The sequence below is a fragment of the Prionailurus viverrinus genome, chromosome A1 (assembly GCF_022837055.1).
Source record: "Prionailurus viverrinus isolate Anna chromosome A1, UM_Priviv_1.0, whole genome shotgun sequence".
NCBI classification, from domain to species: domain Eukaryota; kingdom Metazoa; phylum Chordata; class Mammalia; order Carnivora; family Felidae; genus Prionailurus; species Prionailurus viverrinus.
In genome coordinates, this window is record NC_062561.1 from 139,396,154 (window position 1) to 139,424,115 (window position 27,962).

A 27,962-nucleotide genomic window follows, 5' to 3' on the forward strand; every position below is an offset into this window, starting at 1 on the left:
AGTTGCCTCCTATACCTGCCTACCCCTTTGCTGTTCACAGGAAACAGCTTGTGAGCAATTATGAACAGCATGTGTCCACAAGACCTCTGGAGACAGGTGTCTGGAAGCCGATGTAAACAACCAACAGGAAAGAAAAGAAAACTTGCGGGCTTAATTTTGCAACCTTGAGAGGCACTTACTTACTGGTCCGTCTCACTAAGTTTGGGATGGCTTTTAGAGGGCTTTGCTGGTTGTTTCTCATGTGTTAAATCTCCGAAACAAACTACAACTTCTTGGAAAGCGGTCACAATATTATTTTTTCCTCCTACTTACTCCACAGCATCTACTATATCATTGGTGCTCAATGTAGAATGAAAGTTTCCAACTTAAAATCAGGTTGCTTCCAAAAACTCATTCTTAAGGCCGTCATTTGGATCTTGTTTCTCATTAGGACAGTGTCGTAAAAGGTAATTATGTTCCCAGGGCAGCTCCTCAATATCGATTTAACCAGCAATGGAGCTGAGCTGTAGTTCTGATAGTACCACAGAACCTAAAATCACCTATAATACTGCTTTTTATGGGAAAATCTGTTCCAGATTCCAACTGGAGATGCCAGGAACTCATTTTTCTGGCCACAGTTCGAGAATAAGACTTGATCCATTTGCAGTTAAGAGTCCCCGATGCATGCATGCACAAACACGCAGTGGACTAGCTTGTCTGCTGGGGTTCCAAAGATGAGGTGGCATGAATTCCTTTTGGGAAACTGGCTGAGGAGGAAGGGTAGGGGTGCTCCTGTCAGAAATGCTTCCAGTTGGCCTGACCGAGTCAGGAGGAGGGACCTGGAAGAGGGGGAATTTCAGGGCTGTGGAGTTATGGAATGGTCCTGGTGGGAGGTTGCAAGAGTCCAGAGGGCACGGACTCCCTTGGCTGTGGTAGTAGGGCCAGTTGTGGCTGTTTGGGCAGCCGTGACAATTGGGCACAGGCTGTGGCAGCCACATCGGCCAGGGTTCCACCTCAAGCCCGTAGATATGTTTGGGGATGTGATGGTGTTTTGGTCACTTATTGCTACATACCAACCCAAAACATAGTGACTTAAACCAACAACCATTTTATTTCTCATAATTATTCAAATATGGGCTTACAGGTGATCACCATGCAGCTGCATTCAGCTGGCAGGGAGCTAAGGTCTGGACTGTGCTGGCGGCTGGGACTCCTGGACTCACTGTCCCTGTTCATGTAGTCCCAGGGCTTTCCATTCTCCGTGTGGCCTCTTCTCTGAATCTCCCCACGTGGTTTCTCCAGCAGTGTAGCCAGAATTCTCACATGGCAGCTCAGGATATTCAAGGAGCAAAAATAGAAACGTCCAGGCCTTCTTAAAACTAGTCAGGCCACTGGCACAGTTTCCCTTCTGGTTAAAGTGGTCACAGTGCAGCCCAGACTCAAGGGCGGGGGAGATGACCCAAAGGCATCAATTCCAGGAGGTTGGTCTGGTGTGGGTTACTGAAGTAATCAGCTTCCACATTTGGTGCCATTCCATACATGGGAGAGCCTCCAAAACCAAGTGTATTTAGCTAGAGATTCTCTATTACAACCACCACAGCCATATTGCTGACATTCCTAGGAGAAGCCTCCAAGTAATTATCATTTCTTTTCATATAAAAGATACATGTCTAGCTATAAAATCCATCCTGTCACTATTTTTTTTATATATATTCCAGCCCATTCTTTCTTTTTATAGACCCAGGTGCCTACTTTATATAGACTTAATGTGTTCTCGGTCTTCATGTCGGAACACCTTGATAAATTCCAGTGGGTTTTGAAGTACATCCACAAAATGGCACAAAGCCCCCAAGTTTGCAAACGGTTTATTTTTAAACTATCAACTACAGCAGACTCAAGGTTGGCCTTCTTCCTCTCAGGTTCATCTACTTACCTGAGGGAAAGGGAAAGAGAAGGAGTTAGTATTAGATATATATACAAGCATACCTTGGAGATATTGTGGGTTTGGTTCCAGACCACTGCAATAAAGCAAATATGGCAGTAAAGAGAGTCAAATGATTTTCTTGGTTTCTCAGTGCATGTAAAAGTTATGCTTACACTCCACTGTTGTCTCTTAAGTGTGTGGAATTATGTCGAAAAAAACCAGTGTATACTTTAAAAAATACTTGATTGCTAAAAAATGCTAACCATCATGTGAGCATTCAGCAACTTGCAATCTTTTTGCTGATGGTGGGGGGTCTTGCCTCCATGTTGGTGGCTGCTGACTGATTAGGGTGGTGGTTGCTGAAGGCTGGGGTGGCTGTGGCAATTTGTTAAATCAGACAAGATAAGTTTGCTACATCAGTGGAGTCTTCCTTTCATGAATGTTTTCTCTATAGTATGTGATGTTGTTTGATACCATTTTACACACGGTAGAAATTCTTTCAAAATTGGAGTCAGTCCTCTCAAATCCCGTCCCTGCTTTATCAACTGAGTTTATGTCATATTCTAAGTCCTTTGTTGTCATTTCAACAATCTTCACAGCATCATCTGTGCTGTGATGGAATAGATTCCATCTCCTGAAAGCATTTTCTTTGCTCATTTGTAGGAAACAGCTCCTCATCTATTGAAGTTGTATCATGAGATTGAAGCAATTCAATCACATCTTCAGGCTTCGCTTCTCATTCTAGTTATCTCGCTCTCGGCACCACATCTGCAGTTACTTCCTTCCCTGAAGTCTTGAACCTCTCAAAGTTGTCCATGAGGGCTGGAGTCAGCTTCTTCCAAACTTCTGTTAATGCCGATATTTTCACCTCTTCCCAAGAATCACAGATGTCCTTAATGGCGTCTAGAATGGTGAATCCCTTCCAGAAGATTTTCAGTGGCGTTTGATCAGATCCATAGAGGAATCTCTATGTGTGGCTCTTGTAGCCTTAGAAAATAATGAGACTTGAAATTTGAAATTACTCCTTGATCCTTGGGCTACAGGAGCATTGTGAACAAGCAGGGGTGTTTTGAAAGGAATCTTTTTGTCTAAGTAGCAGGTCTCAACAGTGGGCTTAAAATATTCAGTAAACCATGCTTTAAACAGATGTGCTGTCATCCAGGCATTGTTGTTCGATGTATAGAGAGCAGGCAGAGGAAGTTCAGCATAATTCTTAAAGAGCCCTAGGATTTCCAGAATGGTTAAATGAGCATCGGCTTCAACTTAAAGTCACCAGCTGCATTAGCCCCTAATAGGAGAGTCAGCCTGTCCCATGAAGCTTTAAAGCCAGACATGGACTTCTCCTCTGTCGCTATGAAAGTCCTAGATGACATCTTCCAACGGAAAGCTGTTGAAATTGAAAATCTAAAAATCCGTTGTTTAGTGTAGCCGCCTGCATGAATTATCGCAGCCGGATCTTCTGAACACCTGGCTGCCATCTCTGCTCCAGCACTTGCTGCTTCACCTTGCACTTGTATGTTACGGAGACAGATCTTGTCCTTCAATGCCATGAATCAAACTCTTTTAGCTTCAGACTCTTTGGGGCTTCCTCACCTCCGTCAGCCATTATAAAATTGAGGAGAGTGAGGGCTTTGCTCTGGGTTTAGGCTTTGGATGAAGGGAATATTGTGGCTGGTTTGATCTTGTCTCTGGACCACTAAAACTTCCTCCGTATCAGCAATAAGGCTGTTGGTTATTTGGGTGTTGACTGGAGGAGCACTTTTCATTTCCTTTAAGAACTTTGCCTTTGCATTCACAGTCAGGTTAACTGTTTCATGCAAGAGGCCTGGCTTTCAGCCTATTTCAGCTTTTGACATGCCCTCCTCAATGAGCTTAATCATTTCTAGCTTTTGATTTAAAGTGAGAGAAATGTGACCCTTCCTTTCACTTGAACACTTAGAGGGCACTAGGGTTATTCCCTGGCTTAATTTCAATACTGTTGTGTCTCAGAGAATTAGGAGGCCTTGGGGAGAGGGAGAGAGATGGGGAAATGGCCAGTTGGTTGGGCCATCAGAACACATAAAACATTTCTTGATTGATTTTTTTTTATGGGCGTGGCTCATGGTACCTCAAAACAGGGTAGTACCATCACAGATCACCATAGCAAGTATCATAGTAATGAAAAAGTTTTAAATATTGTCAGGATTACCAAAATGTGTGATAAAGAGACACGAGTGAGCAAATGCTATCATAAAAATGGTACTGAGAGCCTGGCTCAAAGCACAAACTTTCAATTTATAAAAAAATACCATATATACAAGGCACGGTAAAGAAAAGTGCATTCAAACCAGGTATGCCCTAGCTGAAACAGACCTAGCTGCTTTCGTCTGATCTCTCCTTCTGTCTTTCTTGGGGTAGCAAGATGCCCAGGCTTTCTTCCAGCTAAGTATGTCCTCATGACGAAGTTCTGGCTAGTGACAGAGAAAGTTAATTGTGTCTGGGACTTGCGAAAAGGTTACTTAAAGGGAACTGGCTTAACTGGGAGGGAACCCTCGGGTCTTACTTTGAATTCTTTCTTCCTGTTGTCTACACCGTGAATGCACTGGTTGGATCTCCACCTCATCCTGAGATGACTTTAGAACAGAAAACACACTCCAGGATGGTAGAATATAAAGATAGGTGGACTCTGGGTTAGTGATGGCTGTGGAGCTTTATTCCAGCCCTGAACTCTAGAACTAGGTATAGAGATCTGGATCATGGTGGAGAGAAAGACATTCTCCCTATTAAGCCTTTGTTACTTTGGGTTTCCTGTTACAGGGAGCCTATCTTGTGCACCTGCTCATAGCTCATTGCGAATGCCATCTGTTATGTACGTTGCCTCAGAAAAATGATTAAGAATCGCTTGTCAAGGCCAAGAAACCTGCACACAGATGTTTATAGCAGCATTATCCATAATTGCTAAAACTTAAAAGCAACCGAGATATCCTTCAGTAAGTAAGTGGACAAATAAGCTGTTGTACATCCAGATGATGGAATATTATTTAGTGCTAAAAGAAAATGAACTATCCATAAAAAGAACTGCATATTATATGCATCTTACTAAGTGAAAGAAGGCATTCTGAAAAGGCTACATAGTGTATAATTCCAACTTTATATCATTGTGGAAAAGGCAAAGCTATGGAGACAGTAAAAAGGTCAATAGTTGTCCAGGATCATTATAGCCCAAACAGAGCCAACACTTGCTCAACCCATTAAGGGTTGATTAGACACGATAACTGGTGAACACAGAGAGAGGTTGGGGCCCGAGAATTTGAATTTCTACCAAGCCCCAAGGTGATGCTGATGCTGTGGATCCAGGAGCCACACTTTGAGAACCGCTGGCCTAGAGTGTGGGGACGAGGTGTCTATCAGTGGTCAAAGGAAGCAGTCTGGGAGGGGCAGAGCCAAGACTGAAATATATCAAGGGAGTGAGGGGACACACTGACCGGAGAGTTCAGGTTTATAGGTAGTGAGCTGGGGCAGGACGTCTGAAAAGGAGGCAAAGAAGCACTGTGCTGCCACCTCCTCCAGGGCAGCTCAGTCCAGTGATGAGGAAATCCAAAGACAGGAGGTCCTCAGCAGGCCAGATGGGAGTTTAGCATGGAGACGGGAGATGTCAGGGCTGGTCTTTCAGATGGGCATCAGGGAAGGGATCCAGGTTGAGAAGAGAAGTGGTAAGGGCAGTGCAGGACGCTAGTCCTCAGGGACTTGGAGAAACCAAGAATATCCCAGAAAAGAATTCTATGTAATAACAGGATCACTCTTGTCGCTGTAATAGATACACCCCCTCCTTACAGTGACTCCACTCATGAGAATTTCTCTCTTGCCCCAATTTTAAAACAAGTATTCCTCATTGGCCGACAGCGCTCCTGCAGGTAGTAACTCAGTGACCCAGATACCTTCCAACTTGTGTCCCTGCAATCATCAAATGTGATTTTTAAGGTTACCGATAAGAGGGAAAAGCATAGAGAATTACACATGAGCAGATTATAATAAGTGAGGCCTGGAAGGGGCACTTACCCCTTCTGCCTAAAATTCACTGTCAGGAGTGGATCACACAGCCACGTTAACTCCACAAATCTACATTGTGTCCAAGAGGAAGAAAAAAGAGTCTAATGGCCAGCTAGACAGTCTCTGCCACACTCCTATAAAGGGGAGCAAAGAAGAATTACATCGTTATAATTTGGACTACAGGGGTAATGTTCACCCACTAACCGGTAGGATGCAACTGTATGTTCCAGCTAGGGCCATTAGTGCATTTATTCTGTCTTGTCCCTATACTGATCGTGCCAGTGGGAAGCATAGAAGGGTGCAGAACCTCCAAGCCAGGCAGGGCCTAGAGACCAGCGGTGGATTGCCAGCTTTTACGGAATATACTTGAGAAACGTTGCATTCTCTGAATTAAAACCTCTCTGACCTAAAAATATCATATCAAGGAATGCAATTGTGTCACTTACCTACAAAAGGAAATGAACGTTTTCTCTATCTTAGTATCTTTTGAATGAACTCACCTAGAACTTCCTGGATAGCTCGGTTCAAATTTCTAATGGGAGCACACATTTCTTGTTTGGGAAGTATTTTTAGAATTTAGTTGTGTTGTTTGAAAATGTTAATTGAGAAATCCTACCAATGACCTCTCTCTCTTGAACACATTTGGGGAAGATCGTGCACATGGGAAGTTTTTAATGGACTAGAACATTGAGGACTTTTTCCTCTAGGAAAATAAAGACAGAAGTAGAATCCCACAGAACTGTCTGGAAGCGTCTTGATCAGTGTCCCCTTCTCATCACTGCTCAGGAGAAAGCCTTCTCCCTACCTCCTTAATTGGCCTGGAAAAACAAGGGAAGTTCTGAGAGTCAAAATCCCCAAAAGTCTTGCAAACCACAGAATATTAAAAGGTTTTTTAAATGTTAGGCCTTTTTTCTTTTTTTTGAAACTAACGATGCCTTTGAAGTAATTGAGGGATGATAGATCCCAGGAAGGTGTGATCCATGGGCCGGGTCACTAGGGTCATGGCTGAATCTGCAGTGATGCTACAGCAGTCTCACTGATAACTTATGAGTTTCCACCTTTTGGCTTTTTAAAAATTCATTTTGAGTTTTGGGGATTTATTATTGGCTAAAGGTTATGACGGTGGGGTAGTGACCCCTAGTTTCAAGCATAATTTATGACTGTATACAATTACATGAAAACACCATTATAAAATCATAGTGTTCTTCTGAAGTTATGCTATGCAAACCGCAGACCAATCCTTAATAGCAAATAAGTCAGACCTCAGTCATTCTGGATAAGCAATCGTGTGTAATATTTGGAAGTGAATAGCATAACTGAGAAGGCAACCCTTCAGATTTCTCAAAGGAGGGAAAGGAGACAGTTCATGTGCACCCAAGCGATCCACACAAAGGAGCCTGTGCATGCTGGAGATGAGGGACGATTTGTTGTTTGACCAGGATGGTGGCTGTCAACCCCTGCTGCGCTTGAAAATAACTGGGAGGAGGGAAGGGGCTTTTAAAAACTCCCAATGCCCCTGGCCTCCCTGAACCAATAAAATCTGAATCTGTGGGATGGTAATTTCTTGAGGCTCTGAGAACCACTAGCCTGGTTGTCTCCCTTGGCTCACTTAATCTCTAGATGGGAGTGGAAGGGGGGACGAGTCTCGCTGGGAAGAGAAGGTGGAATAGAGAAGTACCACTGGCTTCTTCTGGTCCTACAGTCAGGACAGCCTGTACCTGATCAGAGCTGTGCACAGATGCCACTAAGTGATTTGGTCCTCTCATCTTCTTTTAATCAGGAGGATCTCACCCTTCTGCCCTGCTGGGAATTCAGGATCCATTTTCATGATGTTTTTCCCCGTCTGCCGTAGTCAGGGGTCACAGCCTACCTCCTGGCAGCATGGTTATCAAGCAGGGATCACTGGCTCCAGCCCCAGAATTTCTGTTGACTCTATGCTAATTGGCATTCATCCATTTATTTACTCCACAAACATTCACTTCCCTATGCTAGGCCCTGGCAACTTACTTGGCGTTGAGCCTGAGCTGGGGAGAGAAGTAACTAGCTTCGAGATTCCACCGTGGAACACTGACGTCATGGTGCCACCTCTTTTCTGAACCTTGGTGATTGTTGCCATTGTCACAGGCGATGGGCTGATGGGCTGTGACAAGCTCCCCCAACACATTCATGCCCAAGACGTGGAGTCTGCCCAGTGCTGCTAGCGATCACTTCCCTGAATCGGGCTCATACAAGTCAGTACTACCTAGGATTAGAATCTTTGTGAGCTAAAAATAATAGCTCCAAAGCTCCTCTTTTTTTTTTAAATTAAATTGTTTTATTTTTAATTTTTTTAAATTTACATCCAAATTAGCATATAGTGCAACAATGATTTCAGGAGTAGATTCCTTAGTGCCCCTGACCCATTTAGCCCATCCCCCCCCCACAACCCCTCCCACAACCCTTAGTTTGTTCCCCATATTTCTGAGTCTCTTCTGTTTTGTCCCCCTCCCTGTTTTTCTATTATTTTTGTGTCTCTTCCCTTAGGTTCATCTGTTTTGTCTCTTCGAGCCCTCATATGAATGAAGTCATATGATGTTTGTCTTTCTCTGACTGACTAATTTCACTTAGCATCATACCCTCTAGTCCCATCCATGTAGTTGCAAATGGCCATAGCTCCTCTTAATGCTGACCCTCTCTTCTGGTCCATGATTTCAAAGGAAAGACGTTATTTTATATAATTTCTTGCCTTTGGACCATGCAGACTGGCCTTTTCTCTAACACTTCTGGTGCTGAAGAGGTCTCCATCTGAAAGACATATAAACAAATGAGGGTACATTTTGTAGTCTATCACAGGAAGAAAAGCTTAAAATGCTATCGTTGAGTGTGCCATAGGTAAGTTATTTTATGATTGCAACAGCCACCTGCCTTTAAAGTTTACAAGCCAAATTTGTCCCATTCTTATTTTAGGTGAGAAGTTGCAAGCTTCAATGGGATAATTAGTCAAGTAATTATTTGACCAAGGTAAATTGGCCCCAAACTATGTAAGTAGGTGGGATTTTTAGCCTAAAACCAGGGCAAGTCAGACTAGTCCTACCTTTGAGATGAAGAAATGTTTATCTCATGATAAAACTTCACCATTGACACCTGCACATCAGAGCGCATGGGTCGTTTTGCTTTCCAACACATGGACCAGTCTCCAGGTTCTACCTGAGGATCTGTGCAAACAATGAATTCTCCAGAGCGAGTGTCTCTGAGTCATGCTAACCATCCATTCCTCCAGGCCCTCTGAGCTCTAGCTGTATGTCAAGATAAATCACCAGAAAGTTATGGGTCTGGACCACATCAGCTGAACTCCCCAAAGAAATATCTTCACTGAGTTATGATTTAATAAACAGCCTGCCCTCAGTGTTTATTGCAGGTCAGTGTAAGAAGTGGCTATAAGAAAATCATTTCTGCATCTTCAGTAAGCCACTTTTAGTCTACATTGTCATTTATATAAAAGTCCATTCAACAAAAAGCTCCAAGAATTTACTGCCAGGAGAAAACAAGTCCCTAATAAGAACGCCTAAGATTCTTTGATCAGATACTAAAAACTATAAAACACAGCACCTCTCTCCTTTTTGTCTGATTGCTTTGAGGCTTAGAGCTTAACTTAGTGCTCACGTCTGGCAACTCTCTTTAGCTGAGGTCTCTGATGGATTTCTCCCCTCTCCCTTCTAATTTCGAGACTTTGACCTATTTTTGATCCTTATTTTAATGTGTCTTCTTTTGTAAATGATGATTTTGGAAGTGGGCTGAGGCTTCTTTGCTTCTTTACTTGATCTTTCTGAGTCTTAGGCTCAGATAGCTCTCCTCTCCCCCGGAGGAAGGTCTCAGGGGAGCAAGAGGGAAATGGTGTATTTTTAAAAGAGGGTTTGTAACCTCCCACAGGAATCCATGCCCACATAGGCTGTGGTGGGGAGTACTCAGCATCTTGGGAAAATTGCTGTCTGAATAGAGAGGGCGAGAAACTGCATGGACCAATGTGGTAAGAAATGGGAAGCCTGAAGATGAATTTGTAGTCAGATGTCTGTTAAAACCATCTGCTCTGACTTAGAATATATAGACTACACATACTCTTATTTTATGAAAATGACGTTTGCTGAAATGTCCACATATTTCAAAGTCTTCAAAGCAGTACTTATTACTGGTGCATTATTTTTCATTTCCTTCTCATCAACCAATCAAAAACAAGACGCTGGGGCAACCAATCAAAAACAGGGCTCTCAGAGTGTGCTGCCAGGTCGGTAGGTTTTGAAAAGGTCCCAAATGGTCCTCTGCACTGGGGTCCATAGCATAGATGTCTAAGCTCCTCCGTATTTCTAATAACACATGGCCCTTTGTGCAAGACTGCCAATTGCTACAGGTGTGTTTTATTAGTGGTCGGAATGACAGGTCTTGTGTAGATTTTCTATCTCTGAAGTACCATGGATAGAGTGGAGGGGAATAAAAGAACAACCCGAAAGATAATTGCAGAACCTTGGGCAACTTAACAAGGAAGAAGGAAAGCTACCCTGGGGTAAAGGCAGATGTTTACAAATGGGAAATTTAACGTGAATGCTGAATTTGATGAGAAGTGGGTAGTACAGAAGAGCCTAGAATAGCAAGAGCTTTGGAAACTGAGAGCAGAAGTTGGGGTTTGGGGACTTGCAGGCGAAAGTTTGAAACAGAAGAAAGAAGCAATTACCAAAGGAAAAGAGGCTGAATAGAGATACTCACTAAGGACAACGATGACAAAGATCAATACACATGACCCAGGCAGGTGAGACCAAGAAAAGGATCCTCAAAAGAATGCTCGTGTCGGTGTGCAGATACTGGGGCCCTCCTTCAAAACTTAGTAGAACTCATCTTGCCAAGTTGTAAAACCGCTTGAACTAGGTGGGTGCTGACTTGAGACCTAAATCCGGGTTCCTGGGAAGACACAATAGGACCTACAGGTTGAAAGACAACAGGATTATTAATGGAGGTCAAGAGTATTTTCGAACAACAATGGTTCTTACAAAATGGCATTTCGATTCATTAAGTGAATCAGAAACATGTGGATAAAATTTCTCTTGAAGCACATAGACGTCTTTAAAAAATTAAAAGTTGAAAGTGCTGACATAATGCCCTTGGAATCTATTGCATCTTTCGAAGGAATGAATGAGATAGAAAATAGAGCTTGAAATGTTCTGTTCAACCCAAACCACTCGTGGGATCTTACAAACTACTTGGTTATTTTTGTGTTAAGATTTTTATCCTTCTGTGTTCGTGTTTTATTAACTTTTCTTCACCGAATGACTCTTACATCAGCCTGTAATGTTGCTAAAAATCTCTTCATACGTGTCTTCGGAAAATGTTATTTCTTAATCTGAGATTAGATCAGAAGCATTGTCTTAGTCTGTGCCCAATTTATTATTTTTTTTTTAAATTTTTTTTTCAATGTTTATTTATTTTTGGGACAGAGAGAGACAGAGCATGAACGGGGGAGGGGCAGAGAGAGAGGGAGACACAGAATCGGAAACAGGCTCCAGGCTCTGAGCCATCAGCCCAGAGCCCGACGCGGGGCTCGAACTCACGGACCGCGAGATCGCGACCTGGCTGAAGTCGGACGCTTAACCGACTGCGCCACCCAGGCGCCCCAATCTGTGCCCAATTTAATACCTAGAACAATCTATAGCTTTTCTTGTATCTCCTGGAAACGGTACCTACAACGAACTCTACTTGTCCCATCCATCCTTCTGTGACGTATTCCTTGTGTGAATGGCTTTTAATCCTACTTCTGGTGGCAGAGGTTGAAATGGCCAGGACCCAAGGACCCCAAAGCTCAGCCAGCTCCTTATTGCTGTCTCTTGACAGAGGGATGCTAAGACATGAACAGTGTTTGTTTGCCTAAGAGCTCTGTCCCCAAACGTGAAATCCCTGGTCCTGGTTATTGGGGTAGAGCTGTGGGCATATTAACACTAAGCCTGCCTTCTGCTTCTACACACCAAGGCTGACAGGAAAACAACCCCCTTTACCCTGAAGCCCTAGACCAGAACCATCCAACAGAAATATAATGTGAGTCACAAATGTAAGGCTCCTATGTAACTTTAAGTTTCCTAGGAGCAGGTGAAATTAATTTTAATATATTTTACTGAACCCAGTATATCTACAATATTACCATGTTAGCTTTTAATCAATAATAAGCATTTATATTTTACATTTTACAATGTGTACGAAGTCTTTGAAATCCTGTGTGTATTTTCCATTGAGAGCCCCACATTTTGATTGCTTTCTGGTCACTTGTAGCTAGTGGCCACCATGTTAGAACAGTTCTGGACTTGTACTTTAATACTGGCCTTGAAGTTGTATCATTGATGATGAGAGGGAGAATAAGAAGTTGAATGGAAGGATGTGAAGAAGCTACGGGAAAAGGGATCTCAGCCCTTAAAAGAATGTTTCCCAGTGTTTTTGTGAACTTCCTATGTCAAAATCACCTGGGATACATTTCGTCGATAAAAATGGAGGATCCTGGGTTTGACACTGAATCTGCCTAATCAGAACATCTAATGTTGGGACCTAGGAATCTACATTTTTAAAGCTTTTCGGATCATCCTTTTGTACACTGACCTGCCCTAGTGCCCGCAAGAGAAGTCAGACACATGGGCCGCTTGTCCTCGCAGAGTAACCGTATTTTCTTTGTCTCTAACGTGTTTTCGCATTTTTTTAGCCATTGTTTTAAAAACAGACACACGTATGCCAAGTTTTACATTCTCTTGAAAGCTCAGAAAATCTATAAACCGGAGCTTGCGTTTCCACATGGGAACAACTGATTGGAAGTGAGCAACGGGCAATTTCGAGACAGAGTAAGGGCTGACCGGGTTGTGACTGTCCATCCCAACCTGACTCATTTCATTCCTCTATGTTACATGCTAGCCCCATAGACGTCTTTAAAAAAATTGATTTTTAAAATTGATTTTTAAAAAGTTGCAGTGACTGTTCAGCGATGTCCCATAAACTCTTCACTTAGCTTCCCTGGTGTAATGTCTTCCATCATGTGGTGCATTTGTCAAAACCGCGATGCTAACACTGGTGTATGACTATTGACTGGACTGCAGGCTTTATTCAGATTTCACCGTTTCTTCCATGAATGTCCTTTTGCTGTCCCAGGATCCAATCTGGGATCTTAACTTGCATTTGACCCTATAGTCTTCTGAGTTTACAATTCAATGTAATTGAATTCAATGGTCTTCAATGGTCTTGAATGGTCTTCAATGGTCTATCGCACGCATCCTTTCTCTCGGATCTTACCGATGTCCCATCAGGCCCCCCACGGCCAGGTGACACCTTCCAAGGGTGGCAACCGCAGACGCACTTGAATTGCACCAGCTGTTCTGGCTGGACAATAAAAGCTGCATCTGTAAATTGAAAAAGCTCCACACATCCAGTGTGGAAAGAACACTTCAGTACAGGGATCTTTTAGGCACACCTGCGCTCACCAGTGGCAATGCCAGTAACACCATCTTCTAATAAGCATTGTGATTTACTCTGAAGGGTTATTATATGGCTTCGGTGTTTTGTGGGGCATGAGGTGCTGGGTTTGTGGCCACACACTTTGTATGCATGAACTTTTTCCACAGAACTACCTGGCCCAGTGCCTTTCCCATGTATGGGAAGGCTTAAATACATCACATCTGAATCTCCTAAGTAGTGAAATTGAGACGTACAGAACTTTCACTTTCCTTTCTGGCTCTGCTCAACATGTAAATTTTCTTTCAGTCCAGTAGGAGTAAACCTCTTGAGAAAGTGTTTTTCTTTCTTGGCCAACCTTTCCTTGAGCAGAATTCCAATTGTGCAGTGCCTGAAACCACTAACTAGCATATATGGTGATTTGCCTTAACTGCAAGAACAAATCCAATTAACAAATCCATAAGGAATTGGGCTGGAACAGAGCCATTCTTCCAGGTGGAAACATCTTTCTGTTAGACATGCTTCTTGTACTATTCACCCACAGTCCTCCAGTTGTCCAGTTAATCCATGGCCTGACTGGGGGCGTCTGGAGTCTAATAAGTGCATCTTTACAAACTCCGAGGATCAAAGGCTAACACCTCAAATGACTTTGCTTTGTAATCTTTATCTTTTCCAGGGCTGTCTCCCTCTGATTCGGACACCAGAAATAATTCAATGAACAACTGAAAGCAAAACCTTTTCACACACAGTGAAGTTCTGGAAAGGAAGCCAGTTAAGATCACACCAAAGCTAAGGTCCAAACAAACTAAAATAACTCAAGACTATCATTGGGTTGGTTAGGCTACTGTGATCGTACCATAAAGTGTCTTCTACCTTAAGCACCTATCACTGCAAGTGCAGAGTCATGCAGGTTCCTTGATTACTATCTAGAAGTTTAACTCCTATATTTTGTTGTATTTCAAAGGAAATAAGAATACATACACTATTCGTAGACGATACTCTTCCTTTTAAAATCATCACTTTCCTTCTAATTAACTGGTTGGTACTTGGTCTTCCTCTGAAGAGTCAGATCTGCCTCGAGCAAGACCAGGAAATTACCTTAGAAAATAATAGCTCATATTGATAAAAGAGTTTCCACTTTTCAAAATGGGGAGATACCCACATTTCATTCAATATCACTTCATTCTATTCTTTCTAGTGGCCTTGAGAGGAGAGTAAGATAGAGGGTCAGAGGCATTAAGGAAATTTCCTAAGCTTACACCTTCCTAAGCAACAGTCTGTATAAAACAAACCAACCGACCAACAAACAAAAAACCAGGGATGGTCTCAAGTCTTCTGAGATTCTTCTGTCATGGTTTCTTGTGTCCCCCCTGGGCCCTTGTAATTTCTCACTTCTTTCTGGAAAAATGCTTCACTTTGGATGACATCTATAGGCGTTACCTCTTCTGGGGCTATTAGATTCTGGATGGAATTCAGAGTGTCAGACAGAAGCTCCAACAATGGTGGAGTCCACAGCAAGCCCATGTCAGTGGAAGTGGTACCCAAGGCAGTAGCTTTTCCTGACTCTTGTTTATGTTTCTGTTTGGAGTTTGGGGACAGTAGATAGGGCCCAAGGAGTCAGCATAATTGTGGCCTGGTGTAGACATGCTTATTGTGAATCTAAAAGAACTAGACTGGGGGGAGGTCTCTATTTCCAAAGTCAGGATCTGTGATGAGTCCTGATTAACGGGCTTCTTAGATCTCTGAAATCAGTTAGATCAAAGAAAATGAATTACCCAAGGATTTTGTTGATTTCGAGTTAGCATTTGCCTTTGTTTTATTTTTACTGGCTGGGCAGAATCATTATTGCGAAATTGCGAAATACATTTGTAGAAATCATTGTTTTAATTCTCTGCTAGAATAAAAAGTTAACGGTTTTATCCTGAGTCCACAATTACACTTCCCAAACCAAATGGTAAGACCGTGTTGAAATTAAAAGAGAAAGAAAGTGCCAGAACTTGAATATATTTTGCTCTCCTTGTTAGAGGAATTTCCCAGTGTCTGCCTAGCACCCTCGCCCCAAGGATTTCCCATGAGTCCTCATTTTCCCAAGACCTCACAAGTGCCTGAGGTCCCATTTATCTCTCTTCCACCCAGCAGTGTCTTAGGGACCTGGGGGAAGGGGGTAATACCCTGCATTTAGTCTCCAGAAGCTTGTTGCCCTCATGTGGTTTTCACGTGTACATAATGACATGCTCAGAGTATGTCAGCCAGTACCATCTGGGGCGCCTGGAGCATTGTCTGGGAGCCTGTGACAACTCAATCTAAGGCCAGAGGATGGGGAAATATATTGCATGATTACAATTCCCTTTTAGGCAGAGAGACTCTCTGGCATTAGGATGTCCACATCTGTTAGACCCATTACAATCTCCGTTCCTCATGAGTATTACAATAAGAATAGCCATCAATCTAGCTAAATCGTAGCTCCTTTCTGGCCACTATGCTCTGGTCTGACCCAGTCTGTGCCGAACAAACATGGTGGGAGTGTCAGTCTCTAGTCGGAGGTGCTGGCCAGCCTTATACCTGCTTAAGTTGGTAAAGTCAAACCAGGCCACTTGGTACTGAGTTGACAGCCCCTGAAATGTCTGCAGCCTGCTATCACTCTGGTGACTAATTGTTAGGGGGAGGACATGTGTCCTGAATTCAACACATCTCTCCTCTGGCAATTAATGTCAGTGCTTCTCAATCTTTAGAATATGTAAACATTACCTGGGAAGTTTGTTAGAACATCATTCTTGAGCCCCAACCTCATGAATTCAGATTCAGTAGATCTGGGGATGTGCCTGGGAATTTGGTGGCCATAACTGGAGTAGTGGTGTTTTTCTCTCCTTGGAACAAAAAAGCATGGCCCTCACACTACTAACATTGCCATCACCTGGGAGCCTGTCAGAAATACAAGTTCTAGGCCTCCACCCAGGCCCACTGAATCTGACTTTATATTTAATAAGGGCATTTTTTTCACCTTAAAGTTTGATATCCACTCTTCTTTACAATTCATTTAGCACTGAATACAGAGTGGCAGGTCACGGACTTGGAAAGATCCTTAGGAATTCAGATGCTCTTGGTCCTTGACTTCAGAATGGTAAGTTATTCAACCTGGGTTGCTTTGCATGATCCAATTCCTATGAATATTCATGTATTTCACCAGAATTTTAATAACTTCAAAAGGCAGTGGCCATATCTTAAGATCTTTGTACAAAATATTCTGCATACAGTAAGCATGCATCAAGGATTTGTTGGTCAATTGGTTAATCATAAGAATAGTGTGAAGGCACTTCATAAAATGAAGGAATGGTCTCTGTTTCATTCATAAAGAAAGCTGTATCACCAGTTGTGATCTGTGGTTAGTTTTTCATGTGAATTTACAAGCCAGAAAGCTGAAGAAGAATCACAAATTTGCAGTGTCTGAACTCTCACTGGCATATTCTCAGTGTTGCTTCTAACATTTATGGGGAAAGTAGGTAGAGTAAATAAAGAGTTAGCTGGTAAACCCTTGTCCTTCTCCATTCCATCCATTGCTGTAGTTGAGAAGTTTTAATTCAGGGAATGATAGGAATACCAAATCAAAACGACTTCAAAAACAAACAAAACTTGGGGCGCCTGGGTGGCTCAGTTGGTTGAATGTCTGACTTTGGCTCAGGTCATGACCTCGTGGTTCATGGGTTTGAGTCCCGCGTTGGGCGCTGTGCTGACAGCTCAGAGCCTGGAGCCTGCTTCAGATTCTGTGTTTCCCTCTCTCTCTGCCCCTCCCCCCACTCATGCTCTGTCTCTGTCTCTCTCTCACTCTCTCAAAAATGAACATTAAAAAAAATTTTAAAAACCACAACAAAACCCCACTTGAAAGGGGTAACTGATTTTGTCATCAATCATTCCAAATAGGCTACGTCATCATTCTCTGGGCATTGTGATAAAGGATAAAGCCTTCATCAAACCTTAATGTTTGAATCAGTAATACCTTCGAATACAAGCTGATTTGCTCTGACTTACAGCTAGAGACTTAGATCTTTCATACCCCTGAGGGCTGAGAAGGGTATAAAACATACTCAACAAAAAATATTTATGGGTTGCCTACTAGGATTCAGTATGGTTCACAGACCAGAAGCCTGGGCATCACTTGAGAGCCTGTTGGAGATGCAGAATTTTAGGCCCTAGCCCAGCCCTACTGAATCAGAATCTGCATCCCAGTGATCTGCGTGCGCACCAAAGAGTCAGAGGTGCTGGCGTAAGGCCTCTATAAGGTTAAGGTTAAGTCCTCAGCGATAACAAGAAGGAGCCAGACGTTTGGCTGGTCTGGGGAAGGACAGTTAAGCACAGGAAATACAGTGTTTTGGCCCCTGACATAAGTGGGTGGGGAAGAATGGGTAGAAGCCATCCTGCCAGGTTGGAGCCTGGCAGGAGAGGACAACAGGATAAGAAGTGGAAAGTGGAAACAGGAGACTAATCCTATCATGCCTAGAAGCCACTGTTGGGAGCTTGGATTTTCCTCCAAGTGCAAAGCAGGATACTGATGGGTCTCAGGGAGCGAGGAATCCTTGTCTGATTCAGAGTTGTGATACGTTCTTGGGATAAAAATCCCCAAGTTTAGTTGATGAATTCGATGTGGGCTAGGACTTAAGAGAGTGCGGGATGAGGGAAGGAGAGAACTTGAGAATAATTCCTCTGTGTTGGGAAGATTATAACACTGTTTTTACCAAGATGGAAAGACTAGAGGAAGAGAATGGGGGGTGGGGGCAATGGTGAGGGGTGCAATCAGCAGGTAAACTTGAGATGTCATGAGACATCCACCTGGAGAGGGGGACTTAGCAGTTAGATCCACAAATATGGCGATGAACAGAGACCAGGCCTGGAGATGTGAATTTGGAATCTCTAGACTCTCAGATGCCATGTTGTCCTCAGTGTGAAGTTGCAGGCAGAGGGCCATTTGGCAGACGATAGAAACTCTAGCTTGAGTGACATCAAGCCCTTTTCAGTGTTATGCTCAGTATTCTCTGGAAATACCGAAGGTCTGGATTTTCCCAGAGCCATGAAGCCAACAATCTCATTGCTGAGGAACTACTCAGAAGGAAATAGAAACAGACTCCGATCATGCAAAGTTCTGAAATCCCATTTATCCTGAGTTTATACATGACTCTCAAGTGTGACTAGTCACTCTCCCAGACCAAAGCCAATTAGAATTAACCCGTTTAACTGTAACCCTGTTTATTGTTTGCCTCTCTCACGAGCAGGCCTGCTCCCTGCAGGCAGGCCCTTGCCCCCGCCCCGGTCCTGACTGCCCTGTACCCTCTCGTACACAGTGCACCCTCAAAGATAGTCCTTGAATGAAAGGGCGAGAGTGGCGGAAGGTTTTTAGAGACAAAGACAGCAAGACAGTAACAAGTGTAAGTCTGACATCCAGGGGAGAATTAGAAAAATTGTTGGAGCTCAATAAATCTAAGATCCTGAGACATTTACCTAGGAATTTTCCACCACAGCTCATAACTCAACAGGCCCCGATGTCATTGCTTATCTGGAGCACAGTAAAATTATCCACGTTCATGGTGATGATTCTGAGTCATCAAGAAGAGGCTGAAATATGTTCAGTCACTAGATTTAAAATGGCAAGAAATATGAAATACGTCTATAAAAATTATTTTAACAAAATACAGCTAAGATGAGTACTTTGGACTTGAATATTTTGTTCTCAAGATAACCCAACGTCACATAGGAATTGGAAACTTTATCACCCACTGATGCCATCTGTACAAATGAGGTAACACCGCCCTATTCTTCATAAACAATTGTCTTCTGCATACTGCAGTCAGTTTAGTTTAGTGATGAGTACATAGTCCTCATGACCACATAGCTTTATCTGAAGGCTAACAAAAGTCTTCTCTGGAAACATTACCAGACTCTTGTTCTTTGCTGACAGGGGCATTTTCCTTCTGAGCACAGTTACCACTTAGTTACCAAATAGAAGAATGCTGGAAATCTCTGCCAAAGAATAAACAAATGCAAAACGCCACCCGAGGGGAGAGAGGCAAAGGAATAAAACCATGTGTGCAATTCCTACCTGGAAAGCCTGGCAGTAATGGGCTGAGGGTCAGGCCCTCTTGGGAATACAAGCTATTTGATGCAGGCGCTCCCAGTGCGGGAGTAAACCTGCATGTGCTTCGTATATTGTGAGTACTGAATACACGGAGGGCAGAATAGACACTCACGGATTTCTTTCCTGCTTTATCTGGAAGGGTGAGGATTAGCACTAGAGTCTCCGCTCCAGTCCTATGAGATTTCTCATGTTTAATGGATCAGAGGGGCCATTTGTGAAGAAACTACCTAAAACTGACATCAGGGAAATGCTAGCGGGTGAGTTGGGGATGAAGGTCTAATGGCAGGTTAGCACAACTTAAATGAAAGTCCTCTGGAAAGAGGACCGTGAAGTTTTATTTACCAAGTTCTTTTCCTCCATAGCATCACACACAGACAGACCCTCACTCACTGACTCACTGACTCAGTCACTCACTCCTCTGGGCTGAGGTCATGCCTACCGCAGGACATCTAGGCTGCATCTGGGGGCTGCAGGTGAGCTACAGGCTCGAAGCAGTTGTTTCTTTCTGTGGATCCGGCCTGCTAACAGTATTTGTAAGACAGTTTGGAAATAAAGATGTTTTAGAGTCGCTAACAACAAAAGCCATGTTTACGTATTGCAGGGAAATTGTACAACATTGGGAAGGGTTTGCACGACATCCCGGCCAGGCTGGCATATTAGGTACAAGCACCACCAAAAAACGTGCATAATATTGCAATTCAGATTGACTACTTCCCTAGCCAAAGTGACTCACTTCAATCAAAAATAGAATCTAGACGGGGTGCCTGGGTGGCTCAGTCGGTTGAGCGTCTGACTTTGGCTCAGGTCATGATCTCACAGTTCGTGGGTTCAAGCCCCGCGTCGGGCTCTGTGCTGACAGCTTGGAGCCTGGCGCCTGCTTCGGATTCTATGTCTCCCTCTCTCTCGGCCCCTCCCCTGCTCGCGCTCTGTCTCTCTCTGTCTCTCAAAAATAAATAAATGTTGGGGCGCCTGGGTGGCTCGGTCGGTTAAGCGTCTGACTTTGGCTCAGGTCACGATCTCACGGTCCGTGAGTTCGAGCCTCGCGTCAGGCTCTTTGCTGACCGCTCAGAGCCTGGAGCCTGTTTCAGATTCTGTGTCTCCCTCTCTCTCTGCCCCTCCCCTGTTCATGCTGTCCCTCTCTGTCTCAAAAATAAATAAACGGTAAAAAAAATAATAAATAAGTGTAAAAAAATTAAAAAAAATAGAATCTAGAAAAGAACTACATCTAGGTGTAAAAGATCTGTCGACTCCCTGTAAAAGAGGCCACTGGAGTATAAGCTATAGTCATCGCAACAGGTAATGATAATCCCTGCTAAAACTTTAGGGAGAACTTCTGAGTTAGCCTCCCATTGAAGCCCTTTAATCATTTGAACATTGAACCATCTGATCTGATCTTCCTAACCCCATGGAGAAGGTACTCCTCGTCTCCACTGAACATTGAAGGAACTGGGAGACCCTGTGGGACAGCCCAGGTGAGAGAATGGCAGCAGAGGGGACAGTGAGGCACGGAGAGATGGAGACCTGCCCTGCCCCAGGTCACAGGACAGCTGGGTGGTAGGGACAGACCCCCTCCCCCCGCCCCCCCCCCCCCCCCCCCCCCGCCACCTGGGCTGGGCCTGGGCTCAGCATGCTTGCGTTCCCATGGCAGCGTGTGTCCCGAATGGGCCAGGTCCCTTCCCACAGGCCCTTCCCAGTTCACCAGCGCTAAATAAAGTGAAATAGGACCGACAGACAATTAACAGGGCAAAGAAAGCCCTTTCGGTTCTTCTTGTAATAGCTGGGCCCAAGTGGCCATTTTGATACACATCAGAATGCGGTTCTTTGAGTATTAAAAAAACCACAAGATACACAGCTAGGACTTTATGGCTACTCAGAGACTAGATGTTTGATAAGAAAGAGCCACCACGCCCAGGAGGAGAAAAAAAGTCTGAAACTCTAAACTTTTGTGAAATTGGAAAAGAGCCACATGTCAGCATTTTCACCTCTTTCCCATATGGCAGGAGGCATTTCACACTGCTTTTCATAATTTCAATAAATCTGGTAAGTGATATGAATCCTCTGCATGCCAAGAGACATATAATATGTGTATCAAAATAGATGTCTAGGTTGGTTTGTGACAAGAACCAGATTTCAGCAACTGAAGAGAACAAATCTGGCCTGGCTTTGGTTCAGTGGATGGGTGAACGAGAACCAGGATCACTTTCTGCTTTTTTTCTCCCCCCCTTTAATTTTTAAATGTTTCTCCTGCGTTTGCTTATTCTCTAAAAACCCTTGACCATCTTGATAATTAATTTTTACTCCCAGCCCCTTCATCACGTACAACCTTATTGGGCATTGTTGCCAGCTGATGGTACAGAGCATTAGGACTCAGTAATTCATTCATCCAGTCAGTAAATATTTAGTGAGCTCCAGCTCTGTGCCAGGAATTGTTCTAAGCTTTGTTTAAGTTTTGTAATTATTTAAGTTACTGGGGATACTGTAGGGAACAAAAGAAGGTCCCTGCTCACGCGGAAAGACTAAACATAAACAAATGAACAAATTCATATGCGATATGTCAAGTGATGGTAAATAATTTAAAGGAAAGTAAAGCAGGGTAGCATGGATAAGGAGTGATTGGGGTATCAACAATGTCAATGGCCAAATAGCATTTTATCAGAGACTATAAGGAACTAGGGAAGCAGGTTGTGAGAAGAGAGCATTCTCATGAGTAAGCGTCATGGCAAGTGCAAAGGTCCTGGGGTATAAGTTTGTTTCTATTTAAAGACTAGTGAGGAAGCCAGTGAGGCCAGAGCAGAGCAAAGACTGGGAGAGTAGTAAGTGGTAAGTCAGAGACTTGGCTGGGCTTTGTGGGCCCAACTAAGGACTTTGGCTCTTATTCTAAGTGAGATGGGAAGATACTAGTGGGTTTTGAAAAGAAGGGTTAAGTGGTTTGATTTCCGTTTCCAAAATTTATTCTGGATCCTATTGGATAATCTACTGAAGGTGGGGGCAGGGGCTGGGGGGTGAGGGTAGAAGCAAGAAGGCTTTTGCAAAAGTCAGCCTAATGATGACAGTGACTGGGACTGTTCTGAAGGCAAAGACTAGAGTCCGCTGAGATAAATTGTTGAGTGTGAGAGGATTTGAGATGATTTCACATTTGGGGGAAATTGAGTTACACCTACAAACTTTACAGATAAAATGTATTGCCTACAATAAAAAGCTTGTCATACCCCCAGCTGACAACCCATTTTATGTGCTATATTGCACACATTTTGCACATCAACAGGGCAAGAGGAGCTCACAGGGTGATGCAAAAGGGCACTGCTGGTGTTATCCTCTTATCACACAGATTGTTCTGGAGCTTCCCTGGAAGACGGGTCCTTTTTAAGCTTCCATCAAGCTATTTTTAAAAATGTGAAAGGGGTCTTCTTTCTGGAGCCATTTTAAGGGGGTGATTCTATATTAAACAGTCCTGTCATAACACTATTACTATTAAAAATTCGGAAAAGAGCAAATGCTCATGTAAATTGGCAGAATCCACTTGGGTGTCAACCGGGCAAGCGAAGCAATATGGATAATCTGCTTTTGTTGCACCCGTGAATGGCCGTATTTTTTTTTTTTTAGTTTAAAAAAAAAAAAGAAAAGAAAAAGATAGAAGGAGGAAGAGGTGAATGCTAGTGCTTGCCTACATCTAAATGGGTCTTCAGCTTATAGGCTTGTTGTTCATTTAAACTCAAACAAGTAGCCTGGAACTCCTTAATGGCGAGGGGTGGGGGCCGTATGATGGTCATTCAGACTAGAACTAGTTGCTTGCTCCAGCTGGCCCTGATTTTCCCTCTGGGTGATTGCAATGCTCTTCCTCTCTGGGTGGTTACCATATTTTCTGGCAGTAGATCTGGGCCATGGGAATGTAGAGTGAAGTGTGCAGCTCTTGGGAATCACCTAGCCTCTCCTCACCACTGCTGTCCTCTGCCCCTGAGGACCAGAGGACAAGGGAGCAGATGGCCCATTGCCTTGGCAGTTTCTAAGCATCCTTCCCTCTCAAGGAGGACTCTGAATACAACCTGAGGGGCATCCAGAGGTCCCAGGTGCTGGATTTTTCTCCTCTCCCCAAGTGAAGAGGTCAGAATAACACAGAGTCGCAGAAGCAAATTCTCCCTACCCTTAGCTTATTATTTTGGCCTCCCACACCTCTCTTTTGATCCCCTTCATGCTTTGTCTTAGGAAGTACGGACATGGAGTAGGAAATAGCTGGAGCTTCAAAATGTTGTGAGGCAACCTTGGGAGCTGGACTGGGGTACAGAAATGGTGACTTCTAGGATGCAACTCATCCTGCTGACATTGATTCGGTATTGGTTTCAGCTGGCTTGTGATGGAATCCTGTTGAGCCACAGTGGATTGAGGAACAGTTGAGGATGCTTGAGGTGTGGGAGACTGCGGAGGAGGTAGCTAGAGGTGGCTCACAATGGACTCTGACCGATTCCCAAGGATCTGACAAGGTTGTACATGTTTCTCAGGGGCCCTCATCCTTCCCCAAGAAGGTCCTAAGGAGATTCAAGGAAATTGCATACTCTTTGCCCAACATCTGAGAAGAAAAGCCCTAAGGACACCTAATCACCAGTTTATATGCTCATACTTGACCCAAGTATCTGCTTTCTGGACATCTTCCCCATTCGAACATAACAGCTTGATCTTTGCCCACGTAACATGGTATAGGCAGCCTAAAACCACCCTACCCTCCCTCCCTTCTTTTTTCCTTTCTAGAAGGGAGTTGACGTCCCATTCAGTCCCGAGATAGTTCACACCATGACCTGCTGTCTCGTGCTCCCAGACATCATTCTTAGCTCCTGTATCTGCCGTCCCACCTTGGTACCATTCCCCCAAATCTGGACACTGCTACTCTTGTTCATCCCTCACGATGCCCCTCAATAAGGTATTCTGAAGACTAGATGTGTACTGGCATTCTGAGGATGAAGAAGAGAATTCCAATGCAGAAAAAAAAGTCCGAGGAAAAGAAGAGTCAAACAGTTCACAAGACCTCAAGGGAAGCATCCTAATTTTAAGCTTCCCCTCCCTATGTAAATCTTTCTCCTGAGAACTTTCTTCTCCATTTTACTTCATCACCTGTCCTGGACTGTCTGGAAAAGCCAAAGTTCTGTTAGTTTAGTAAGAAAAATAAGTAAGTTCCCTTGTTCAACTTGGATCTAGGCTCTAACCCAGGAAAGCCAGGAGTGTTCATTGCCCGTGACCATGAAAGCTCATTAAGCTATGGCGGACGTGGGATACAGTGCTTGCCTTGCCAGACTCACAGTGTGAGCTCTGAGCCACTACCCCGTACGGCCTTCGTGCTTTCCTGCTTTCCCTCCATTCTCCAAGTTCAGCAGAGAGGAGAGACAACAAAGAAAGGCTGGGGTGGGGGGATTCTCTTTCCGCCCCCCTCTTTCACAAGGCAGAAGTCACCAGGGAGAACCAAATATTTCATCCAAGGAAACACACCCCATGTCTATCCACACTTGTTAGGTCTCTGCCCAGAACTTTACTCCCCACAACTCCAGCCATGGTCCTACTGGGGACACGGACCAGTCTGGCTCTGGTGTCTTTTGTGTGAATCCACCACTTAGAGCCCAGACAACTCCAGCGGAGCTATTAAAGTCACGGCGGTGACTGGGGCTGCTAACGGCATCATGTGGCTTCATCCCCGGGACTCTGGCTGCTCAGTTCCCCATGCTCAACTCCAAGAATTTGTAAATGTGTATCATACAGAGACTAAGCAAATGTGTACGGTGAACCTTTACACAGAGCCTAGAAAAGCTCCCTAGTCCATAGAAGTTTCTTAGCAAAAACAAGCTCGCCCACTTCAAGGTATGCCCAGGCTGCCAGCGCGCTGAATGGGTCTTTTCAAAAGCTAGGAGGCTCGGCTGTAGCAGAGTGTGTTTATGGTCTCTGTGAGGTTTTCACAGTGACGACCTTCATTCAGATAGAGTACAATCATCTTTCATGATCCCCATAAATCAGAGTACTGCCTATGTCAAGGAGGGTTAGGTTGCCTTAGGGGTTCCCTGTTGGAGTTTAAAAACAGAAAAAAAAAGGCACTTTACATGCAGTGAAAGAAGCGGGGGGGGGGGTGGGGAGGAATGTTATGAATTTTGTTCTGAAAAATTCAGCTCAACAGTTTGAAAAGGGCCAATATTTAGGCTACAGTATTTGGCCGGATCTATTGTGCAATTCGTCTTCCTGCAAGCAGATACAAATGATCTGACCCAGAGCCAATGTATTTTTATGGAGTTAAATTAGTCACTATTTATACGCTGAAGGGTTTTCAAAAAGGCTATTTAAGTAAGGAGGGTGCCTTTACGTTTCCCACTAGTATGTTTGCCTTTCCATCCTTCTGGATTGCTTTTTGTTTGGTTGTGGTTTGGGGGCAAAATAATGGGCACCATTTGTAAGCTTGGGCAAGATCATTTCAACCTGCTGAGTACTTGGATCATTCCTCTTTAACATGGGGGTAACAGATGAGGAAAGTAGGCCTGGCAAGGATATGTGGGTCCCGGGCCCGAGTCAGCTGTGCAAGTAAGTGGAGCCAAATGTTACCTGGATGGAGGTTTTCATTAGTGGCCAACATGGGAAGAGGACTTCATTTCCCAGCATGGCTTGGATCTCCTTCCTCAGTTTCATTCCCTAATAGAACGGGATGTAAGGAAAGAGAGGCCAGAGAGATTACCTAATCAAACATCTGCTGTGACAGAGAGGTCCCGACGTTATATGACGTCCTGCTTCTTGGCCTCCCACCCCAGCTTTTCCAAAATTACCTGTCCTTCCTTATTACTCTCCCTCCAACCTTATTTCAGCAAATTAAGTATCGGTGACCCTAAGGTGCGAACGCCCTAGAGTGTAGGTAGAGTGTTCCACTGAAAGACCTTAGCAATCTTTGGTTAAGTAACTTTCTCTTACAAAGTGGAAGGGAGAGAAGAAGAAAGCCTGCTCAAGGCCATAAGAAAGAGCGTCAGAGTCAGGACTAGAACTCAACTTCTCAGACTCTGTGGCCTCCCTTATGTCTACTCAAGAGGACAGCTATAGGTAAGGCATTGGTTTCAGAGGGTGGGAGTTGGATGTGGCAGGCTGAACCCCTCCCCCTCCACTCCCGAACATCAAACCTCCTGCTGCTGGAAGAGAAGGAAGCCCTACGGAGACCGCTCACGTGCCCATCTGCAGTTAAAGATCTGATTGCAGAACTTCTTTCCCAGGCCTGGGCTGCTCCAACAACACGCGTTTCTGCAACATTTCTCCCTGCTTATCTCTCCTGCTGGCTCCCGACTGGATGGTGTCGTGGGCTCAGTGCCCCGTAGGCAGAGATCACTTGCACTTCTACCAAAATGCCCAGTTTGTATCCAGATTTTATCCCCTCGTCTAGTAGGATTCGTCCAAATATTTGTAAACAATAGCATTCAGGAAAGCAGTAAGTGGCAGCGTTTTTGACCACAGGAAAAGTAGCAAAATGTGCCTGTCACCTTCCTCCTCCCAGGCACTTTCTTTAACTGCCGTGACTGTCCTCTCCAAGTACTGGCTTTGCCCCAGGACCCTCCCTCTTGCTCTCTGCTCAGGATGACACAAACTTTTGCCTCCAGCAGACAGGGAAAGCTGCCCCATTTGTGCCCTCAGAGTTACATGACAAATTAACAAAGTGCAAAATAAAGAACCATGTTGTTTAGAATACACTGTGGGGCACGTTGTCATCTTTCCACGAGTGTCTATGGAATGGATGAATGTTGCTCTCTCTAGAATTGGAAAGAACCATCAGCCTTCTTCCCAAATGTTTTCAACTCAGCATACTGATGGATTTTTTCCATGGCAACAGAGCTCTTATTATCATAAAAGTCAACTGGAAAATATCATCTGCTTTACCAACATTTGCTCTATTTCCAAGCCCTGCTAGACAGCATCTATTCCATAAATCAAGAAATAGATGTATTTGCAAAATTTTTGCAGAATAATCACTAAGAATATCTCCAGCCACATAAAATCCCCTGTTCTGCAATGATTCTAAAATAGGATGTTTTTTTGTCATTGTACAAATGGCCTGCATTTCCAGACAATTTGGTAAAAAAAAGAAAAAAAAAAGCACTTTTTTTGTGCCAGTGTAAAGGCAACTAACCCCTTGAAGAAAGTCAGCAACTTGGAATATCATGGTGAAGTATCCCAGTTTTCACAAAGCTCCTTGTGGGATAGGTCCTACATTTCTGTAGTGAATGCTTTTCGTTAAGGAAGTGAATTATTCTCAGGGCGTCCCCAGCTAGCACAGATAGGGCTCTCTGGGGTTCTTACATCAGGACGAGCATCTGCCATGACCGGTCAGGGTCAGAGCCGCAGGCACAGATGAGGTGACAGACCAGCTGGGGAGAGGTCTGCCGACCACGTGGCACACACTTCCGGGACTAGACTGTGTTGAGGGATAACTGCCAGTTAGTCTCTCCACTTGGA

At 44.0% G+C, this 27,962-nt stretch overlaps 1 non-coding gene across 1 annotated transcript; it reads left to right on the forward strand.

Annotated features, from left to right (window-relative positions):
• The first annotated feature begins 20,267 nt into the window (after positions 1 to 20,267).
• Positions 20,268 to 20,352, forward strand: TRNAQ-UUG (transfer RNA glutamine (anticodon UUG)). The gene has a single exon. It is a non-coding gene; the product is annotated as a tRNA-Gln (tRNA).
• The last annotated feature ends 7,610 nt before the right edge of the window (positions 20,353 to 27,962 follow it).